Here is a 23,066-nt window from a genome sequence, read left to right as displayed (position 1 = left end):
ATTGACTCGCTATTCGTCATATTCAGTTCGCATCGTTCATTATGCAAATTATTACCAACATCGGTACGCAACGCAGCATCTGCGGACGCCGTAAGTGCACTTTAACCCAAAATTACCTGTCCCTCAGCCTACTATTATTTGGCGAAAACCTCGTTTAGATATCTCAAATCGTTCACGAAATAAAATGTTATGATATGTTTTTCTGGACAAATATTCCAGTGTAGATTAATATGATATTTATGTGTTGTGTTACGACTTTCAAGTAAGCTGTGGCACTATCTAGCAGAGAAAAATAACACGCTGTTACAGACCAAGGCTCATAGTTTTGTGGAAGTCTTTGATTAAAGGATGAAGGAAAATATAAATGTGAAATAAAAGTTCGCATTTAAACTTAATTTTGTCTACTGTTACGAGACTCACTTCTCACATAACGCTCACCTAAAACTAGTCAAACTAGTTACTGACAAAATATTTTCTTTTAAACATGTAACACAAAAGGAGTCTAGTACTGTGGAAGTTCGTAATAATGAAAGAGTAGTAACATATTTTATCAGCAGCCGGTTTCGGTAACGTTGATTGGTCATCAAAACTGCTTATGTCAATACAGAAACGTGTAACTAGAATTACTGTTTCATCACCATAAATAAAAATGGTTTCAGAACAAAATAACGTTTCTATTCTTATTGTCATCCTCTACGAACCACCAGCAGAATTGCAGTAAATGATAAAAGAAATGTTCCGTAATAGAAACACACCGTGATTCTCATGCCGACGAATAATCAGAGCTTTTGATTAATTAATTATCTTTATACTTGAGTTTTATGTGTAACGAGCAAATATACAAAGTGTTTTCATCAGTTTCGTTAGTAAACCTAATCGGTATCAAAGGATCACGTGTACAGTAAACTTACGTCCTCGTCATATGATCATTTAGGCATATAACTGTCCCAGACAAATAGTCGAGAATATGTATTACTGTAGGTTATTGGTCTGCAAAATCGATTTAAATGGAATTTCCTAAATTAATGTAAAACATTCCGGATAGTAATATAAAGAATGCATCCAAAAATATGTATTCGAGATATGACTGAAAAGCTGCGTTTTGTCTGTTTCATTTTTTGTCGGTAGCCTGTAGAATATGGATTGTACAGAGTATAGCACACATTTAACCCCAGTCTTGAAGCTGGGTAATTCAGGTGCACGTTGGTATTTTGTTCACAAAAGTACACTGTACGTTAAGTATTGCGTAGATGTTACCCATAGTGAAGACTGCGAGAGTCAGCTTTTATTTTAATAGCTGCGCTTGAGAAATGTGTCACAAATCCTTACAAGGAAACCATAATGCAATTCTTCTGAAGGGGAATAATAAAAGAATTGGGCATTAAAGTTGGATTACGGAAAAGAAAGATAGACAATGAGCTTCGAGTAGACAAATTCTCCGACGGAACTTTATGTTCATACGCATCTTCCGATCAGTTTCATAAATTTTGGAATAACAGGTTGATTACATCCAAGGAATAAAACATGTGCTATAATTCTGATAACGCCTGCGTACGTTTAATGACAAAATTATTCTTTTGTATATACGGGTCCACAGGGGTTGTAGTTTCTTTGAGAGAAGTCACTTTTCCATGGATGTTATTTTATTTTGAAATAAGCAGTTTCTTATGATTTAACTATTAGTTAACATCGCCTCACCCCTTTTTGAGTATTTTTAAGCTACATGGCATCAAGAAATTATAATGCATGTAGCATGATATATTTCATGTCCGAAATTGTTGTGCACGCTCCAACTGTGTGTGTGTGTGTGTGTGTGTGTGTGTGTGTGTGTGTGTGTGTGTGTGCGGAATCCTTCTTAGAGACGCCATCACATATTGCTTCCTTCATGCACATACATGGAATATATCATGCTATATGCTTGATAAGGACCAAGGGGGCGAAATTAGCTAATCGCTAAATGATGAAATACAGTCATTATTTCAGTATAAAACAGTCTATGCTTGAAAATGATTTCCCCTCAAGAAATGACAAAATTGTTCTGAAACTGTATGTTGAAGGCACCCTGCTGCGGATTATTTCTCTGCAAAACGGCCTGCTCTGAAATCTGCCAATGTATTCGTAATACGAATACGAGGAATATGTCAGAAGTAAACATTTCAACATAGATTCCAAAATCTGAGGTTTATCTCTTAATATTTTCATTTCTCTCCGAATTCATTGACAACGGATTGTACAGGATAGTGCACAATTTTTCCCACAGGTTTTATTAAAGTGTGTAATACTTTTCTACTTCATGCCTGTTCATTGAATGTCGCTATTATTTATAATTGATTCATTTTATTAACAGCAGTCGTCATTGAAGACTACATATACAAAGACGGCGGTGTCAAACTTCTAATCACGCGAGATGACACAAATACTGTTTGTGGTGCGGTGCTCTTATTTATTAGTATGTTTTTCATATTTTAAAAGCAAATGACATACGAAATTGTTGTTTGTTTCTGCATTCCTAGGAAATAAGGTAATATATGAAAGCAAGAGCACTATCCCATTCAACAATAACACTGAATCAGCTATAGCTCTTACCTACCTCTTTACTACTTGTGGTAACACTGTTCCAGGTCTTTTTGTGTGTTTTATGAATTACGTCCTAGGACACGGAAAATCAAAGCGATTCAGAAAATCGTGAATACCAATTGCTGTTATGCACACTACGTGTGAAAGCATGACCTTCGCTTGTAAGTTAATATATGTTTCTGAAAAGTTTGGTACGTTTCTCACAACGTTCAAAATTACTAGTTCACTTGAAGTGATCTTAATTGTAAGAGAATCTAAGCATACGAAGCTCGAGTCGAATAAATTAACTCCTTTCTCTACCAAATTTTCGTAATTTTGGTATAACGTCTTACATGTCTGATACGCTTTCTGTTTGACTCAGTTCCAGTGAACTGAGTGAGTTAATATGTTAATTATAAGTAATCCTTTTTAAATTCCATGCTCAGAATCTAATTTTATAAAAATCTGTTTCCACTCGACCTTTATTGTTGCTTAAGTCGTCTACATGGATCCATCCAAATTCTCATTTACCTGAGACAAATTTAGGAACTGAATGCAATGAAGTTTCGTCATTAAGAGAGAAAGTATTCATTGCACAAAAGCGTGCAATCAGAATAATAGCTAGAGGCCACCCAAGATCACCTTGCAGACATTTATTTAAGGAACTCGGGATATTCACAGTGCCTTCGAAACACACATATTCACTTATGAAATTTGTCATTAATAACCCATCCCAATTCAGTAAATAACAGCGAAGTGCATAGCTACAACACTAGAAGAAAGGATGATATCCACTACTCTGGGTTAAATCTCACTTTGGCACAGAAAGGGGTGAATTATGCTGCCACAAAAATCTTTGGTCATTTGCCAAATAGTATTAAAAGTCTGACAGATAGCCAACCAACATTTAAAAGCGAATTAAAAGAATTTCTGAATGACAACTCTTTCTACTCAATAGATAAATTCTTAGATATGAAGTAGTAACTGTAAAAAAAAATAATTAATTATTTTGTGTAAAGAAAACTCATGTTAAAGTGACACGTTCCACATCATTACGAAATGTCGTATTCATGAGCTATGGAACAAGGATTAATGTGCGTATGTATGTACAGTTGATTACTAGCCGCCCGCTCAACCGCCAACCCGGAAGTAGACTCCCCCCCCCCCCTCTCCCCTAATCCCAAAGTTGTGTCCCACGTTTTGTCTGTCTCAGCTGGAAAGGCATGTCCGACTTGGATAGCCAGTTGGTAGCTATGCTCCAGTCAGCTTGTGCTTATATTAGAAGCTGAAAGTACTAATGGAAATACAACAGTCGTGAAAGATACTGCTGGAAAATTAACAGACTCAGAACCGATAGGTAATGGTGGATTGCTCAAATGTTTTATAATTAATAAAGGCATACAAATAAATGACTCCTCACTGCTAAATTCAGTTACTTATATTGATGACCTGACCAATATTTGGAGCTAAAATAGGCCACCTTAACAAAATACGTAAACATATTAATTCATAAGACTAGAAAAGTGACTTAAAGAGAAATATGTATCTCGAACAAAACTGTTAATGACAAAATATTAGGTCAGGAAACTGCTTTGGTTATGAATTATGGCTTTGATAATGAAATGCAAAAAATACTGAAAATGTTTAGCGTGGCTTTTGGAACACTCAAAATGCATAAAAAAGCTCAAGACAGATCCTATCAACAGATCCTCTCTTTTAGTCAATTTCAGGAACTCAAAAAGTGCCTGTTCTCATATTTCGATTTGTCGTACCGTATCGACGACCACCGTGTTTCTATAGACGCTCTAGCAGAACTCGAAGCTTCACGAAGGTTCGAGATTCAAATATTTGGAAGCCCTATCATTTAACTAGAAATGTTACGAAGAACGGGTATACTTTCACTGCTTGCCATGTTTAAGAAACTATGACAAACCAGTTATTCCAAAACGTATTGCTATTGCACATTTAGAAACGAGAATGTTAATACTTCGATACAGCTTTGTTTGAAATGAATATAATCGCTAAAATTAACTAACCGATTCAAAGACAATAAATGGTCGATTGAAATGTCTCTACTCACGATAATGAGCGTGAATGATCTGCGACTTTTTTGGAAGATATTTTCTAAACTAAACGCCGAATCGTGACTGTTACTAACAAAACTTCATTAAACCACAGTGCTTTATGACATACTAGTCTATCAGACAATTCTGAATATGTGATTGTGATAACTCTCAGAACGCAAAAGATAACTTTTTTCTGATTTAGAAAATGAAACAGAAACCACAATTTGCATTCTAATCATTCAGCGTCTGCTGCAAAATCTACACTGTCATTCATAATGGATTTCCGGTCACGATCACTGACAATGGCCGGGACAGGGGTGTGCTGATCACATGATCCATATCCGCAACCAATGACGCCTATGCGCTGAGGGTAACACAGCAGTCGGTCGGTACCGTTGGGCCTTCACGGACTATTCGGACGGAGTTTGAGTTCAGAATAGATTATCATTTCAATTAAGACGGAGCAATGAAAGCCCGACCATAAGATTTTAAGTTACCATCAAAACTGCTTGAAAGAAGTTTAGTACCACCCTTATGACACGCATAGGTTTTCTTTTTTAAACATCTTCCTCAGAACTTTTTTGGCCAGAAGAAATCGTTGTATACAGCCTGTGTAATGGGACTAAAAGTGAACTCAGATTCAGAGTGCAGTTGTAATGAGCCTACTGCGTCTCCAGTCGTGAAGATTTAGCGTTTAGTGTTTCGTCAACAGCGCCGTTATTAAAGACGGAATACAAGCTGGGATTACGAAAAGATGGGGGAGGAAAGTGGGCGTTCCGTTGTCAAAGGAACCATCCAGACATTTGCCTGGAGCGGTTTATGTAAATCACGGAATATTTAAATCTGAACAGGCGGCCGGCGATCTGAACCGTCATCCTCCCGAACGTGAGTCGGTTGTGCTAGCCACTGCGGCACGTTGTTCAATAACCGCGAATAGGACGATGCGTCTTGCGTATAATATTCAACGTGTCAAGGCACTTCGAAGGGTCATTTCAAGATGAGACCGTCACTTCACGACGAGAAGGGTTGTTTCCACCAGAAGTTGCCCGCCGTACTGACGTATACCACAGTGACGTCATTCGAAAATACATTCGCTATCGTAAGACACGAAACATTAAAGATCTGATTTTTTGTGGTCACCTGTAGTCAGTAACTTTAGTTGATAACCTCTACGTACAAATTATGGCTCGTAGGTACTCAGAAGTCAGTGCAGCAGAACTGCGCCCTGATTTTTGTAGGAAACTGAGAGGGCTGCAAGATGATAAGCAACCGTCTCCACGCCATTGATTTGGCCTCTAGGCCTCGACTTCGAACAACGGAACAAACCTCCGAGCACCGTGATGCGCTAAGAAAGTGAAAAACATAGCACTCGGAACGAATCCTGGGACAATGATCTCGTGATCATTTTCACCCAGGATGAAAGAATCAACAGAATGAGAAGGCTTCAGACATCTCTGGACTTGAACACGATTTGCCATCCTTGAGGCACTCGAAACGCACAGTTCATCGTTGCAGGAACACTTCTCGTATACTGGATGATCACGGGAGGGTGACAGTGGAATAGTGAAAGAGCCAGTAACATGTGATGAAGTCTTGGGATGGCGATATGTACGTGGCGGTAGCATAGCATTCACGAGGTACAAAAGGGCAGTTCACTGGCGTATGGGTCACTTGTACTCAGGTGATTTATGTGAAAAGGTTTGCGACGTTACGATGTCCCCACGACGGGAGTTAACAGACTTTGAACGCGGAATTGTAGTTCGAGCTAGATGCGCGGAACATTCCATTTCGGAAATCGTTAGGGAATTCAGTATTCCGAGATCCACAGTGTCAAGTGTGTGCCGAATACCAAATTTCGGGCATTACCTGTCACCAGAGACAACTTAGTAGCTGCCGGCCTTCATTTAAAGACCGAGAGCAGAGGCATTTTCGTAGAGTGATCAGTGCTAACGGGCAAATAACACTGCATGAAATAACTGCAGAAAGCAATGGGGGACGTACGACGAACGTATCCGTTGGGTCAGCGAGGCGATATTTGGCGTTAATTGGCTATTGCACTAGACGACCGAAGCGAGTGCCTTTGCTAACAGCACGAAATCACCTACAGGGCCTCTCCCGGGCTAGCGATCAGATCAGTTTAACCCTAGACGACTGGAAAACCATGACCTGATCAGATGAGTTGCAATTTCAGTTGGTAAGAGATGGTAGTAGGTTTCGAGTGTGGCGCAGACCCCACGAAGCCATGGATCCAAATTGCCGGCAAACCACTGCGCAAGGACTGGGTCCTCTGGTCAAGCGAAACAATCATTGGCTTTGAGACCATTTGCAACCGCTCATGTACTTAATGTTCCCAAACAATGATGGGATTCTTATGGATTGATTTGAGATTCGTTAAAACGACGTTCTGGATAATTCGAGAGAATGACTCGGCCACTGAGATCGCCCGACATGAATCCCAAAATATATGTTTCCAGTTCGAGCACAAAATCCTGCATTGGCAACACCTTCGCAAGTTTGGACGGCTATAGAGGCAGCATTGCTTAGCATCTCTGCAAGGGACTTCCAACAACTTGAGTCCATTCTGTGTCGAGTTGCACTACGTCCGGAAAAAGGAGGTCCGACACGATATTAGGAGGCATCTTATGACTTTTGTCACTTCAGCGTATTAAGAGGAAATGTACATTACGTATGTTTAATGTGAAAATGTTGTGTGTCGGCCGGTGTGGCCGAGCGGTTCTAGGCGCCTCAGTCTGAAACCGCGCGACCGCTACGGTCGGAGGTTCGAATCCTGCCTCGGGTATGGATGTGTGTGATGTCCTTAGGTTAGTTAGGTTTAAGTAGTTCTAAGTTCTAGGGGACTGATGACCTCAGATGTTAAGTCCCATAGTGCCCAGAGCCATTTTGATGATGTGTGAAAATGTTGTTAAAAGTTAACTTCCACTGTACGAACCTCGAACATTAGTTTAGTCTTGAATGCAGCGAACGATGTCTAAAATAATGAATAGACTTCTCAATTGGGCTGTCCTGGGCGGCGAACGTAAATTCCGATGTTGTCTTGAGGCACGGTGTTGATACTGTTGACCTAACTGTTATACACACTGTATGAGTGGAGCCGCGCGTCCGCTTATATCTGCATTTGGTGGATTGCAGTCGGCTGGGAACGATTTACATGACGAAAGTCAGTGCTGTGTGCGCCCCTATAGCGTCCGACAATAACTACTCGTATATTGCGCGCCTCTGGATTCTGACCTTGCCTGTGGCGCCCTTCCTGTCGACAGTTGTGTGCTGTATCTCTGGAGGACACAGCAGGTGCATAATTTAATTCCAGCGGTATACACTCACAATTTATTTCTGTTACACAGGAATCGTGGCTATAGCCGACTCTCAAAGAAGTTATTACTTTAACTTCACATTTATTCCAATACCACGCTGACATGATAACACGAATTTCATGGAACCTTCTGTTCACATAGTACAGCATTTGTACTTGCCATTTTGCAGTTTATCTTAATTTCTAATGCTTTTACATCCGTTTAAAGTATTTTTGATAACAACAGAGTCAGACAGTTTAATTAAGACCTTGAACCTAAAGACTAAACTTAAAGAAAGACAGATTTTAAAGATATTCAGAAGCTATGAAGCATACATAGCCGGAAACATTGTGAACGGTTTCAACTACAGGAATATTAATGTTATCGATTTCGGAGTAGAAACACAACAAATGCTATTTTCGATTAAACAGACGGAGAGTGCAGTATATTAAACCATGGTATTCCGTATCAAACTTCTTTCCAACCAATCTCCCTGAATGGACATTGGTTACAAACCCTGATAAAAACTGCAGCTGCAGATTCAAAGAGCCAGTTGTTCCTGAGGCCTGAAGCCTTAAACGTTTTCACCTAAGGCTTCGGGCTATTTAATAATTTAATATTTAATTAACTACTCTAACGGAGAAGCAGTCTTGTCAAGCTTTCTTCCTCTAGCTGAGCGATTAGTGTGTTGTGGAAGGGACAGGAAAGGGAACCCATCAGTCTCGTGGAGAAATGTTAAGAGCTACTTGTCGGGGAAGTAACCGCTCTGGTCTCGAGAACAGACATTAGCGGCCTGCTAGTACTGTCGTCCAGTGACAAGGTGAGGCACAGGCTGTTAACGATTGTTTAGGGATGCGCAGTACCGTGGGTCTGTGCGTAGAGTTGTTTTAATTTTGTTTGCATTTTCAAAAAATAATGGAAATTACATCTCGGCGTGTCTTTGATGAGTGTGTGCTATGAGTTTGCCCTTAGCCCACATTGTCATGCACTGGCTGACCTAGCATGCGCAAACCCTGCGTGTTACAGCGGTACTGATAAGCCTCGTCTCGACAAACCTGGCGCAGGACTCCTTATCTGACTAATATTTGGGACTCGTCTTAGCGAGCGCCAACCCGGAACTTCTTCACAACCATTACGTTTCTGCCCTTTCCGTGAAGGACTGGATTCATGATAGTCTCTTAACTCCTTGAGCGGTAGAAACATCTTTTAAAGGAAAACATGGGATTTGTGAAAATTATAAAACTTCTTTACTAACAAAACAATTTATTTTAATACAATTTTACAATATTTTGCTTACATTTTAAATTCTGGTTACCTCTGTTAATCACCGCCAAAAATACTCGCTGGTTATTTATTTGTTGACAAATATTGAGAGATAAAATGAAACAAATTTCTTGGGAAATTGTTTACACAGCCAGCTCACATGTACGTTATTATTGAGAATGAAATGTCTCAAAGGAAGCTTTGCCTAATCTTAAACAAAGATTGTTGATGTTGAACACATCCAAATTGTTCTAAGGGGAACAGCACACGTGCTGCATACTGCACATCTTTTAAATGTGGTCTGTTTTGGCTGACGTGCGCTACCTTCCAATCCGATTTGTTTGTCCACATGTGGTTTATGTTTACCGAGAGTTAGCTCTTCCTTTTTTTATTTATGTCATTGCAGTGGAAAATCGCTCTGACTTGCAGTCCTTCGTACAATTTCCTTTGGAAGTCTGTATTCCTAAATTACTCCATCGCAGTTTCTTTGTGTAAGATAAACACATTCACTATGCACATCAGGAAAGTGAAAAAGCCTATGACACAATTTTCTACTTTTTTAATCACAACCAGAGTCTTCTTTTAGATGATCATGACTGACAACAAAATTAATGCCTCAGTAAAAGTGGGTGTGCCTCTAAGTGGTAGATCCATCTTTTTCCTTCCTATTTCCACTTAAGTTGTCACTTCGATCATGCATAGTGGAGATCAGGTTCGCAGCTTGTTTTCCATTCCCTTGTAAAAGGCTACACCATGAGTGCTGACTCTGCTGTCAGTCTACTCGTTTTATCTTTTTTTCTTCCTTTAGTTTTGGGAGGACTTTACGTGTAGGGTTCACAGTTCCAACTGCAAATATTTTCTGGGCTTTTAGTAGGAAGAAGAGCTTACAAGATGTGAAAAAATTATCCATGAAGACAAAATGATTTTTACCATAAAGTTCTTCACATAAATCTGTCGCTACCTGTGCACCCATTCCCATTTCACACTTAACTGTAGCTAATTTTTCAGTATAAATTTAGAACTTCATATTATATATAGATTCATCACAGAGCATCCTATTTTATAGCCTGTTTTCACAGGTTTGTCTTTTCTATACTGCTTCACTGAGCTTCTGGCTTTAAGTTTTACGTTTCTGTAAATTATCATCTGATTCATTGCTACTTTCTTTGGAATGTGATAAAATAATATCATCACAGCCTGGTTCGTATGCAGGGTCATTATCAGAGTCTTGAAACAGACTTATTTCCCTATCTGAGCCTGATGGATGGTCCTCAAATAGAATTTCATAGTCACTAAGACACTTCCGAGCCATACGAGATGAGGGTTGTATCCCAGTTGCGGGTAGTTAGCAGCGCTAACCAAGATTGAAACAACAAAAATATGAAATAAATAAAGTTGTTTCACATAACTAAAGCGCTGACATTCAGTACCATGAACTAAAGTTACCTATGAAAATGCACTCCGTCTTCAGGTCACAAGTGGCCCATCGAGACTATCCGACCGCCGTGTCATCCTCAAATGAGGATGCGGATACGAGGGGTGTGTGGTCAGCACACCGCTCTCCCGGTCTTTATGATGGTTTTCTTTTATCGGAGCCGCTACTACTCGGTCGAGTAGCTCCTCAAGTGGCATCACGAGGCTGAGAGCACCCCGAAATATGGCAACAGCGCATGGCGGCATGGATGGTCACCCATCCAGGTGCTGGCCACGCCCGACAGCGCTTAACTTCGGTGATCTGACGGGAACCGGTGTATCCACTGGGGCAAGGCCGTTGCCGACATATGAAAATACTTACTTGAAAATAAAAGTAGTATATATATGCCAATTTGATCTTCAAAATGTAGTCCACCTAAAACACGCAAACTGCTGCAAGCCAACAAAGAAACTGTAATATACAGACAATAGGAAGGCAAAATGCCTGACAACCAGTGCCACGCCATTTAGGGAGAACTCCTTCAACTACCTGTGTGACACACAACAAGAGCTGCTGCCCCATTCAGTCACAAGGCGCCGCAAAATAAGTGGTTAACGTTGATAACTACCACGCTTGAAAGGATTAGTGAGTCTAGGGGATTTTTTATAGTCTAGGTCGCTGAAAATTTAAATATCAAAGAAAACAGTCTCTGCCTCACGTCGCTCTGAGTCAATCAAACCGATTCCAACACAGTTCACTTCTTCAGCTTGCCCAGTCCGATTTATTTCATTGTCATCCACGTATGAGTTTGCATTCCACGATAACGACTTGCTCGAGGCTTGTTACGTCTTATTACAATCCGAAAGATTAAAGTATCTTGTTATGTTTAGTCAAAGGCCTCAAGATAACAACGAACTGGAACTTCCCAGGTAAAATGCTCTTCCTCCACTACTGATTACGACACGACCTTTTCCTTCCCTTCTTTCTGTAAAAAGGAACATCACGTAGTAGTGGAGCTCAAGTTCTCATCAATGGACAAGATGCCAAATATCCGATTTTATGAACATTAATCAGAATATTTCAGGAAATGAGTAGTGTTATTATTTATGCCTCAGAAGACAGTAATTAAAAATGAGCAACATTAATGATTAACTCAACCGCCTCGCTCGCTGATATACTCAGTGTAACGTAAGGCAAAGGAAGGAAAGACGTGCGAAGAGATATTACATATATCAGATGCTGCTTCGTTTTTATTCTCTGGCTCTAGCTGAGAAAAAGTTGCAAGCAGTCGATTCGCAACAGGTGACTGTCCGTCTCGCTGGTGCAGCCGCTGACTCAACACCATTAACCAAGTTCCGTGAAGCGAAGGAACCAAACTGCGAACTTCTACATCCGGTGTTGCTTCCCTTCATGTGTGAGATACAAAGGGTCTATACTTTTAATTTCCCCCCGACTATTCTCACTCTTGCCGGCTGTTGTGGCTGAGCGGTTTTAAGCGCTTCAGTCTGGAACCGCGCGACCGCTAAGGTCGCCGGTTCGAATCCTGCCTCGGGCATGGATGTGTGTGATGTCCTTAGGTTAGCTAGGTTTAAGTAGTTCTAAGTTCTAGGGGACTGACGACCTCAGATGTTACGCACCATAGTGCTCAGAGCCATTTGAACCATTTTTTTATTTCTTTTGCTACCCGTAACGTTCATCATACCAAGAAATGCGTAACCTTTTATGAAGCACTAGTACAAATGGATGATTTTTTTAAGAGATGATCTCCCATACGTCCTCCTTTCTCAACAGGTTTTACATAATGATGCCTTGCTACCTTACTGTATCAACCGTAATAGTTAAATGGTTCAAATGGCTCTGAGCACTATGGGACTTAACATCTGAGGTCATCAGTCCCCTAGAACTTAGAACTACTTAAACCTAACTAACTTAAAGACATCACACACATCCATGCCCGAGGCAGGATTCGAACCTGCGACCGTAGCGGTCGCGCGGTTCCAGACTGAAGCGCCTAGAACCGCTCGGCCACACCGGCCGGCTTCTGAAGCTGTTGCTGCCACATCGGTTGCACACTTCGAGCACTTTACGCATATAAACATTGGAGCCCTGGAGATTTTTATTTATTTTTCTACGAAGTTGTCACGTCCCATAAACAGGTATAGTCATAGAGAAGCAGCACCATCGCAGCATTATAATGAATGAGTCTTGACATTTTTAATATTCTTTCAAAGATTAAGCGAAACCGCTAAATCTAAAGCACTGAGTCTAAAGAAGAAAGTTATACGATTTCAAACAAATCAGATCTTGCCTAATCCTGTGGGCTGAATCCAAAATCACGTCACTTTGTTTCGCGGAGTTAAATTATGTGTTCTGGTGATAATGATTCGTTGGTAATGATCCGTTAGGTAACACGTTAAACTGGGGGTTCCCTTTGGTACTACTGGAGAAGAGTATTCAAGGTAGAGACAATGGATTTTAACCCTTACATTTCTTTGACTACAGACTCGTTTACAACCTAACACTACACTGAACAAGAGTTCATCACAGCCATCCGCACGACACGACACTTCACAAGCCAGAGGAAGCCAACGGTAAACCAGCTCCACCTGGTTCTTGCGCAGCACAATTATACACTGATAAGCAGATGAATTACACACACCTGCCTATCTTGGAGAAGCACATTCACTTTGATAACTGAGATGGTTTGTCAGCACAGAAATACGGTAGTACATCCAAAGCATCTTGAAAGAATCGTATGTGAACTCCACAGGATTAAACTCAGCTTACAGCCAGCGAGCGATGTGGCGCAGTGGTTAGTACACTAGATTGGCATTCGGGAGGACGACGGTTCAAGCCGGCGTCCGGCCATCCTGATTTAGGTTTTCCATGATTTCCATAAATCGCTTCAGGCAACTGCCGGGATGGTTCCTTTGAAAGGACACGGCCGACTTCCTTTCCCATCCTTCCCTAATCCGATGGGACCGATGACCTCGCTGTTCGGTGTTCCCCCCCAAATCAACCAACCAATCAGCTCACATCCCCTCCGCCTCCGTTGTGAAGCCAGTATCTTCCTACCTTCCAGTTTATCCAAGGACACTGACGCACTTGTGGAATGATGGATGGTTACAGAGCTCCATTGAGCAACTGAAGGTCAACAGACAGCTGATTGCAAATATTTGCCAGCTTATCCGTGTACCGACTCCTTGTAAGAATATTAGCAGACGAGCCAAGAGATCTTTCGTGGCCGGCCGTTGTGGCCGAGCGGTTCTATGCGCTACAGTATGGAACCGCGCGACCTCTACGGTCGCAGGTTCGAATCCTGCCTCGGGTATGGATGTGTGTGATGACCTTAGGCTAGTTAGGTTTAAGTAGTTCTAAGTTCTAGGGGACTGATGACCTCAGAAGTTAAGTCCCATAGTGCTAAGAGCCATTTGAACCATTTTTAGACCTTTCCTGCCAACATGACTATTTAGATGTGAGAATATCGCCTCCAGCCTCTTACTTTTCATGAAGTCATTCCTTACTATCTGCAGGTTATGAACCCGACGGCAGCTCCAACCTATCGAACTGCTGATACGTTGTTGATTACGGCAGTTTACTCTGCTACCGGTGATTTTTTATCGAAACCGAAGTATTCACGCGTTATGTTCTAGTGATGACTGATGAAGATGTGGCCGAGCGGTTCTAGGCGCTTCAGTCCGGAACCGCACGACCTCTACGGTCGCAGGTTCGAATCCTGCCTCGGGCATGGATGTGTGTGATGACCTTAGGCTAGTTAGGTTTAGTAGTTCTAAGTTCTAGGGGACTGATGACCTCAGAAGTTAAGTCCCATAGTGCTAAGAGCCATTTGAACCATTTTTTGACGAAGATGCTAACGGTTCCCGGAGTTAAGAGACAGAGTTTCTCATGTTTCAAACCCGAAGAGCTAGTAATGTTGTATGGAATTCTTGCCTGGAAGAGCCCCATGTGTAGAACTCACTAAAATTCTTCCGGGAGTACGGGCACGTCCTCTTGTGAATTAATTAAAGTACTCAGGGGACCAATAAAATTGCAACACTATGAAAGCGGCATGCAACAAACATCAGATTGGCATGCAGTGTTCTACATACTTGGTCATTCCAATGAATAACATTTCAGCTCTACCGTACAAAGGAGGTAGGAGCAAAGCTACAGTTTGCACATAAGCAAAAATTAATCAGCGGCATTTTCTCGTTCTCAAATCGCATTTGCCAGTTAGATTATATTTTTCTTCATTTAAGAAGTACAAACGTTTATTAGCATTTATTGTAATTCTTAAGTGGCAGTATCTTGTCCTATCGAGACTGTGGTTTAAAGTTCCACGCTATTCCTGCTCGTACTTTTGGTCAGGATCCCACTAGTTTCATGCAGATATGGATGGAGGAGGGGCGTATTGAGCGCCGTGCAGGATCTCAGCTGCCCTGTGCCACTAGTGCCCGAGGTTCAAATGGTTCAAATGGCTCTGAGCACTATGGGGCTTAACATCTATGGTCATCAGTCCCCTAGAACTTAGAACTACTTAAACCTAACTAACCTAAGGACATCACACAACACCCAGTCATCACGAGGCAGAGAAAATCCCTGACCCCGCCGGAAATCGAACCCGGGAACCCGGGCGTGGAAAGCGAGAACGCTACCGCACGACCACGAGCTGCGGACAGTGCCCGAGGAGCAGGCACATTGTTCGCTGAGCCTTTTAGGTTTATACAGCCAAATCAGATACCATTAGTCAGGAAATGTGCTTGTTCACAGCAAAACAAGAATCCACAGGTATATTTCGAGGACGTCTGAAGCACCACGGACAGGCAGAGCCCGGGGGTGAAACTCATATACGGACTTCCAGCATTACGACCTCGGTTCGCTGTCAGGCCACTTGGAGCGCCGCACGTTCAACAATCCTCCTCCATACCGTTTTCTTATTGGGTGATTTAAAATCTTCCATAGTTGTTTCCGTTTCGTAATTAACAGAAGCTGGCTTCATTGCATTGTGTTCGTAATTACGACTTCTTGTATGTCTTTCACTCTTTGAATTATATTGTAAATACTCTGCTTGTATTCTGCTTGATTTTTGGTCATATTCGTAATACTGTGTGTGGTAAATGATTCTATATTTGTTTTTCTTTTTCACATAAAATAGAAGCTGGTTTCGTCGCATAGTGTTCTAAAGACTCAGGTAAATCTGTTACTGTTTACGAATCCGCGTGTGAGCTGATCAGTTTAACTGCATTGCAAGTACACTGCCCGCATTCTGCTTTATTTTCGTCCACATCCGTTTTTTCTCTCATTTAATGGAAAACTTCGTGTTAGCAGCTTTTGACAGAAACGATATTCGACTTCACTACATCGTTTTTGTTTTTTTTAATTTATTGGCTTTCGGTATGTGCATACAACAGTAGAAAGACAATATGACGACGTGTTGCGATATTCATTATGGTCAAGCCGTACCCTTTTACGAAGTTACGTAGGCGTCATGCAGACAATTTCCGTGTCAGTTATGATAATATGAAGATAAGTACAACACAACACCCAGTGCCTGAGACGAGAAAACCTCCGACCTGCCCTGGAATCGAATCTGGGCCCCTTCGGTTAGCAATCTGCCGCGCCGACCCAGCATCTACCGAGGCGGACAAACTCTTTATTACATCTTCCCACGGAATCAATATGCTTTGAATGGTGTTGCTCCTTGCCACTGAGTATGCTTTGCGGCCTTAGTGGCAAGTACATTCTTCCTTGCAAACGCTAAAAATGCAACATTAATTTCGCAAATGTCTTCACACGCTAACAGTTACTTCAAACAATATGTTTCACCAAAATTCAATGTACCAGAATTAGTCTTCCATTCCAATGAAAACTTCTGAGGTCTCCATTAGTCATGGACTGTGCGGCTGGTCCCGGCGGAGGTTCAAGTCCTCCCTCGGGCGAGGGTGTATGTGTTATCCTTAGGATAATTTAAGTTAAGTAGTGTGTAAGCTTAGGGACTGTTGACCTTAGCAGTTAAATCCCATAAGATTTCACAAACATTTGAACTTTTTTTTTGGTCTCCATTAAATACGAGGAAGTGTGAAAAACTGAGATCAAAAATAAAGTAGAATACAACCAATATACTTACAATGGATGTGGATCGAGCACTTCGCACACGGATTCGTAAGCAGGAACAAATATATATAGGTCCACAGAATACCATGCGACGAAACCAGCTTTTGTTTTATATGAAACAAAAACAAATATGGAATCATATTATGGATGCGAGCTAAAAGTAAGCAGAATACCAGCAGCATACCTACAGTTTAAAGAGTGCAGTTCACCCATGAGATTGTAATCAAGAAAACATTGCGATGAAATCAGTTTGTGTGTCATGCCAAAGAGATGACTTTTATGTTTTCTCATTTGCTAAAGCGCTATTATTTCCAGTTTATAATGGCCACTTGGTTGAATTTGCAACATTTGGTTTGATAAATAAATAATTTTACAGTCAAAGGGCCACTTACAATTTTTTCGCATGACTCTAAACCACAGCTACGAGGAGCTAATCTTATTTTTTGAATAATTTTTCTCGAACATATTTTTTTTCAAGGTGACAGAAATATTTCCCGGTCCACCCACTAAAACCCACGGGAACTATTATCATCTAATATTTGTATTTCGCAGAGGAAGAACATTGCTTTTGGCTTCGTATTTTCCCCTATTCGAAGTTTACTGCCAGGCCACTAGGAGTGCTACTGGCGTTCTCTGATTTCGTACCTTAACATGAGCGGCGCATTTCTTGTAGTTTGGTGTTCCGTGGTCAGCACAGCGACCATTGTTGCCGCTACCCTTGAGGCGGCAGCAGAGAGGAGCGCCCAACAACTACATTGGACACTGCCACTTCGTCTTTTCAGACGAATCCCAGTTCTGCCCATAGCATCATGATGGACGAATCCATCTGGGGAGACTTCGAGCAGAACGAACGTTGCCGGATTGCAATAGTCATCGTCATACGGTCCTAACACCTGGCGTTATGATACGGGATGCCACTGGGTACACAACACGAACACCTCTGGTTCACATAGCTGGTAATTTAGACAGGAGCCGTTTCATTTCTGACGTTCTGACGCCGATGACTGTGCCCTTCCTTCGATGTGTCCGTGACGTTACTTTCCAACAAGATAACGCCAGATAGCATGTTTATCATACTGTCCTGACCTACCTAGAAAAAGAGCGCTGCGACTGTTGCCCTGTCCAACAAGTTCTCCAGATCTCTCACCCACTGAAAACATCTGGTCATGAGCTGCCGGGAGACCGGCATGCCACTACTCGCCAGCCACTACGATTGATGAGTTCTGAAGTAGATTTGAACCACTATGGAATGACGTAAACGTACCTGTTGTCCGGGGTCAATTCGACTCGATGCCCAGTTGGGTTAGAGCCATTTTTGCTGCCAGAGGTTGGAACTGTGCTTACTATTTTCGCCCCCTGTATAACCCTAAATCACAAATAAATTTAAACATATATTCTTCCTACTAAATGTTGTGCACGGTGATTCAGCTGCCCCTACCGATGGTTTTATGCAACCCGCAATGCCTTCAAAAATCTCAAGACAGATTTTCATATTCCCTCATTCTCTATGCGTAAACTACAAGTCCTACAGAAAAAAATGAACAGGACATTTCTGTAGGAAATTTCATGTAATTAAATTTTGTACTGAGATACGTTTCCGCTGGAGGCCACTGTTTTAGAGCTATTGAAGAAAAACACGTTTGAAGTTCCTTTTGTACGTTTTTCTTAAATAACTCGAAAATCGTGGCCTCCAGCGAAGACGTATCCGAGTAAAAAATTTAACTAGATTAAATTTCCTACAAAGATGTCGTGTTCATTTTTTCTGTAGGACTAACAGTTTGCGTGTAGCGAGTGATAGAATCTAAAAACCGCAGCAATGGTTTCTGAAGGTGTTGCGGCTAAAATACTCAGTATGTACAATAAGTAAAATTCCGTTATTTGCTATCCGTCGTGGGGTTGCAGTTTTAATGGCCAGCTGTGTACTGGAATATCAAAATAGAGATGCTTTGTTCGTGTTGCATCAATATTCTGCAGGAAGTGTACTTACTCATACCCGGAGGCTAGGTCCAGCCACCTAAACGGAAATATTTTCTTCTTTCGTCAAAAATGACACGTTTCCTTCGACAAGTAACTACAATATGTTAAGTACGCTTGACTGAGATGAGTGCGTGTAGATTTTTGTATTAGTGCTCTTGGTGTCAGCGAGAAAGATAAGGAGGATGACACCTGACACCAGCATCTAGTCTACTCATTTCGAACAGGTCCATGCTGACTGTCGAGATACCCGATGGGTGGGTCACTACCAGAAGTGTCACATGTTCACAATCCGTGAGAGGTTACGGGACTCAGTCGAGTATATATCTGTATGGTTGCACGTCTGCTCACGTTGGCGGCCAAATACTGATAATGAAAAATTTGACACTCCCCGTTATTCGAACTTGATACCTTCAAGTCGAGCGTCTATGCACGAGAGTGTGTGAGCTTACTAGCTTCGGAGGCGCGTTAAGGCTTTTCTCTTCTGCCCCGATCAAAGACCAGAATATCGTATCTCGCCCATCCTGCGTCTGTCACGTGGACGGTTATTACGAGGTATAATGACATAATGTATGTACCACGTCAAACCGTACGACTCGGCAAAGCGATAGGATCGCTATCTCTACAACATGGAAGCTATCTCTAATCTAGATGCTCATCAGAGACCAGCCGTTTGTTCATGCCTGTAGGAGCGTATGTGATTCGTTCTCATCATAGGTTAAATGACAATTCGACGACTGGTACGGAATAGAATGTCGAAAAATTATAACGGCTCAATTCATAATGAACTACCATCATGCGTGAATCCCGCAAAAGATAAATAACTAAAGGAAAGAGAAGCGAACACATGTAGAGCACGCTGTATAAATAATAAACTACTTGCACACAGATGCAAAGGGGCTGAATTATCAAAAATTGTGGCCATGCCAATGGTAATTGTGAAAAGAATTTTGAATTATTCCAATAAAAAGTACAAAGGCAACGTGTTTGACCGATCATAATTATATTAAATCTACAGTAACGGAAAAAGAAGTCGCAGCACGAAGAAAGAGTTGTGCGACGTAAACGATAGTTGGAGGCATGTTTCTACGCCTGAAAGCTAATGTCTGTTCAAATTTCGAGCCAGTCTCACAAGAGTGACGCTAGTACCGCCACTATAAGAGTTCAAATAAGACTTCCTTTAAATACACGCTGTAAAGGTAGTGAGCGTTAGTTACCTTTGACATTGGACGTGATGAACTGATGTTTGTCAAGAATGCCTTTAAGGCGACGAAGAATCCATCTTTAACAACTCACTGAGTTTGAAAGAAATCGTGTAATATGGCTTCGAGAAGCTGAATGTTCCTTCTGCGATACTGCAGAAAGACTTGGCAGAAATGTAGCTACTATACATGACTGCTGGCAGCGGTGGTCACGAGAATGTATGATCGCAAGAAGACTGGGTTCTGGACGGCTACGGGGAATTACCGAGAGTGGAGACAATCGTTTCCGACGGGTGCTCTCGCGCATCGTACTGCATCTGCAGAAACAATTTCGTCGGCAGTTGGCACTACAGTGACACAACGAACTGCTACAAATTGGTTAACTCAAGGACAGCCCCGAGCCAGACGCCCTGTAGAGTTATTCCATTGACACCAGACCACTGCCATTTGCGACTTCAGTACTGTCAAGCGAGAACTAATTAGAGGGCAGCGTGGAGGACTCTTGTGTTTTCTAATGAAAGCTGGTTTTGCCTCGGTGTCAGTGATGGCCGTTTGCTGCTTAGAAAGAGGTCAGTTGACGGCACTCTCGAGGTTATCTCACGCACCCTCACTGCAAATTTGTACGTCAGTCTGGTGATTCGACCTATTGTGCAGACCTTCTGAACAGCGTTCTAAGGGGTGTTTTCCCACAGGATAACGCTTCCCACATACCGCTTTTGTAACCGAACACGCTCTACGGAGTGTTGACACGACGCCGTGGCTTGCTCGATCCCCAGATCTATCTCCAGTCTAGCACGTATAGCACATGATCGGACGACAACTGCGGCGTCATCCACAACCAGCTATATTGACCGACCAAGTGCAATAGGCATGGAACTCTATCCCACAAACTGACATCCGGCACCTGTACAACACAATGCATTCATGTTTGCATGCTTGCTTTCAACATTCTGGCAGTTACACCGGTTATTAATGTACCAGCATTTCACATTTGCAATGCCTTACGTTGCGCTTACATTAACCTGAGATCTCACAATGTTAAACACTTAAATATGTTACCTAGAGAAATGTATTCGAGAAATTTAATTGATCTACATTAATTATTTCTTTGTGTTGAGATTTTTCCCGCCAGTGTATATAGTAAATCTGTGTATGAATTCAAGAACTGTTTCTTCAATTTTCTTTCTTCATTCCTTAACGCGTTAGTGCCATTAATCGCCTTTGATGTAGACTTTAAACATAATTAATATAAGTAGTATCTGGAACAATGCTCTCAGCAATCGAACAGTATTTAATATCCACCAACACACATGGAAATTCGTGAACTTTACATGCCAGTGCCTGCTTATATTTTTTACTCATATTAACAACAGGACAAGTGCAATCAGGTCTCGTGCACTGAGGGTTCCATACAAACTTAATTATATATACAGATAATAATTATTTCATGTGGCTCAGCGACCTGGTGCAGTTCTTTATATTGGACGCCTTTTAGGTCAACTGTGTGTCCCTAATGTACCCCAGTTATCCAGTAAGGAAAAGGGAGCCTACAGTTTAAAATGGAATCGGAACCACGTGTTGTTTCTGAAGACTTCCAACATCGTTGAGAGGCGAATTCTAGGTTAAAACGAAGACTCGAAATATCGATCGTCCGGCCGAGATTCGATCCCGCGGCTCAGTTTTCAGGCACACGCTTTACCATAATTTTTCCACGCCTGTCTTACAAGATATGCTTTTATATGGCTAGTAAACATCCAAACTGAGATTTGATAGATTTGTTTTTAGCAACGTGAATCAGATATGTTTTCTACGAACAATGTGCCGGAAAGCATGTCAATGCGGCGAGATTTCATTCTTACGATTCTGTGAGAAATATTTATGTTTTGCGTGTTTCTATCGTAAGTTTAATCCCACTGATTGAGAAAACTCTCACGAATAGATGATCAGCTAGGAGTACACAATAACATACTTTAGGAGTATTGTTGCACTGTGTATGACAACCACAAGACCATCAGGCCCGACAATGTCAATAACTTTACCAACATTAGTACACTTTAAGATATTTTATCTTATTCTGAAATCAACAGGTTTCGGCAATTCATTTTGCCTTCTTCAGCCCTCATACGCTTTTTTCAAATCAAGGAACTTATCATATAGTGCCATGAAACTGGATATCGTGAATTCCAGTCGTTGGGCAGATGCTTCGTACGAAGATGTGCTGTCACGGCTGTTGGTAACGTTTATTGACATTGAAAAGTACGTACCAGCCGCTGTCCCCTGATGGTAATGGACCAACTGAGATTGCAAGGCAGGGATGGATTCCTGACTGGGAATGGAGGGAACATTGTCCTATGAGCATATGTCCCGAAATGCATCGTTGTCACGGTAGACGGCGCTGGTGAATGAAAGAAGAACTTCCGTTTGTCAGCGCCACTTACGGTGGCAACGATGCATTTCCAAACCCATGTTCATAGGAAATTTTTTCCTCCATTTCCAGTCAGAAATCCGTCCCTACAGTTTGTCGGTCTTATTAATGTTCGCCCTGTATGGACAATTCATATACAGGGTGGTCAGAAACAGTCTGAAAAGCTCGCCAAGGTATTTCAGGGTAGGTTACACTGAGAAATAATTGTTAAGAAAAATATCTGTACGTTACCCAGTTTCCAAATTATTAATCACTGAAGTTAGTCAGTCATGCCGTTACGCTCGCAAATTGAAGTAGCCCGCCAGAGACGGTATGGCCAAACGTGTTCTTCGTTTGGTTTCCTAAAACCGAAAGAGAGAGCGATACAAAAATTGAACATTCGCCGTTTATGAGGATCGAACCCGAGCCAAATGTTAAACAGTCTCGTGCGCTATCATATACGCTATGAGAACAACTGACACTAATTGTATGTGGTGGGCCGCTTGAAATTGAGAGCGCGACGGCCTGATTGGCTAACTTCACTGGTAGTTAACTCGGAAACGGCGCAGCGTATCGAACAGTTTTTCTAACAACTATTTCTCAACACAACCTACTCTGAAATACCCTCAAAGGTTTTTCAAACTGTTTTGATCACCTTGTACAGGGTTTGATGAGTGAGTTAGCGACTGTCATGGTAAGTGGCATATGCGAGGGTGTCTTTTGATTACATTGACATAAAAGCTTAAATTTGTTAAACCGCCT

At 41.7% G+C, this 23,066-nt stretch overlaps 1 protein-coding gene and 1 pseudogene across 4 annotated transcripts in view; one reads left to right on the top strand and one right to left on the bottom strand.

Annotated features, from left to right (window-relative positions):
- Positions 1-23,066, top strand: part of LOC126183886 (galactosylgalactosylxylosylprotein 3-beta-glucuronosyltransferase P) — a 1,353,843-nt gene that overhangs the window by 1,073,710 nt on the left and 257,067 nt on the right. The window lies entirely within an intron of this gene.
- Positions 10,855-10,972, bottom strand: LOC126185622 (5S ribosomal RNA; annotated as a pseudogene).

The sequence above is a fragment of the Schistocerca cancellata genome, chromosome 4, assembly GCF_023864275.1.
Source record: "Schistocerca cancellata isolate TAMUIC-IGC-003103 chromosome 4, iqSchCanc2.1, whole genome shotgun sequence".
NCBI classification, from domain to species: Eukaryota; Metazoa; Arthropoda; class Insecta; order Orthoptera; family Acrididae; genus Schistocerca; species Schistocerca cancellata.
Note: the sequence above shows the minus strand (reverse complement) of the source record. Positions and strands in the feature narration are given on the sequence as shown.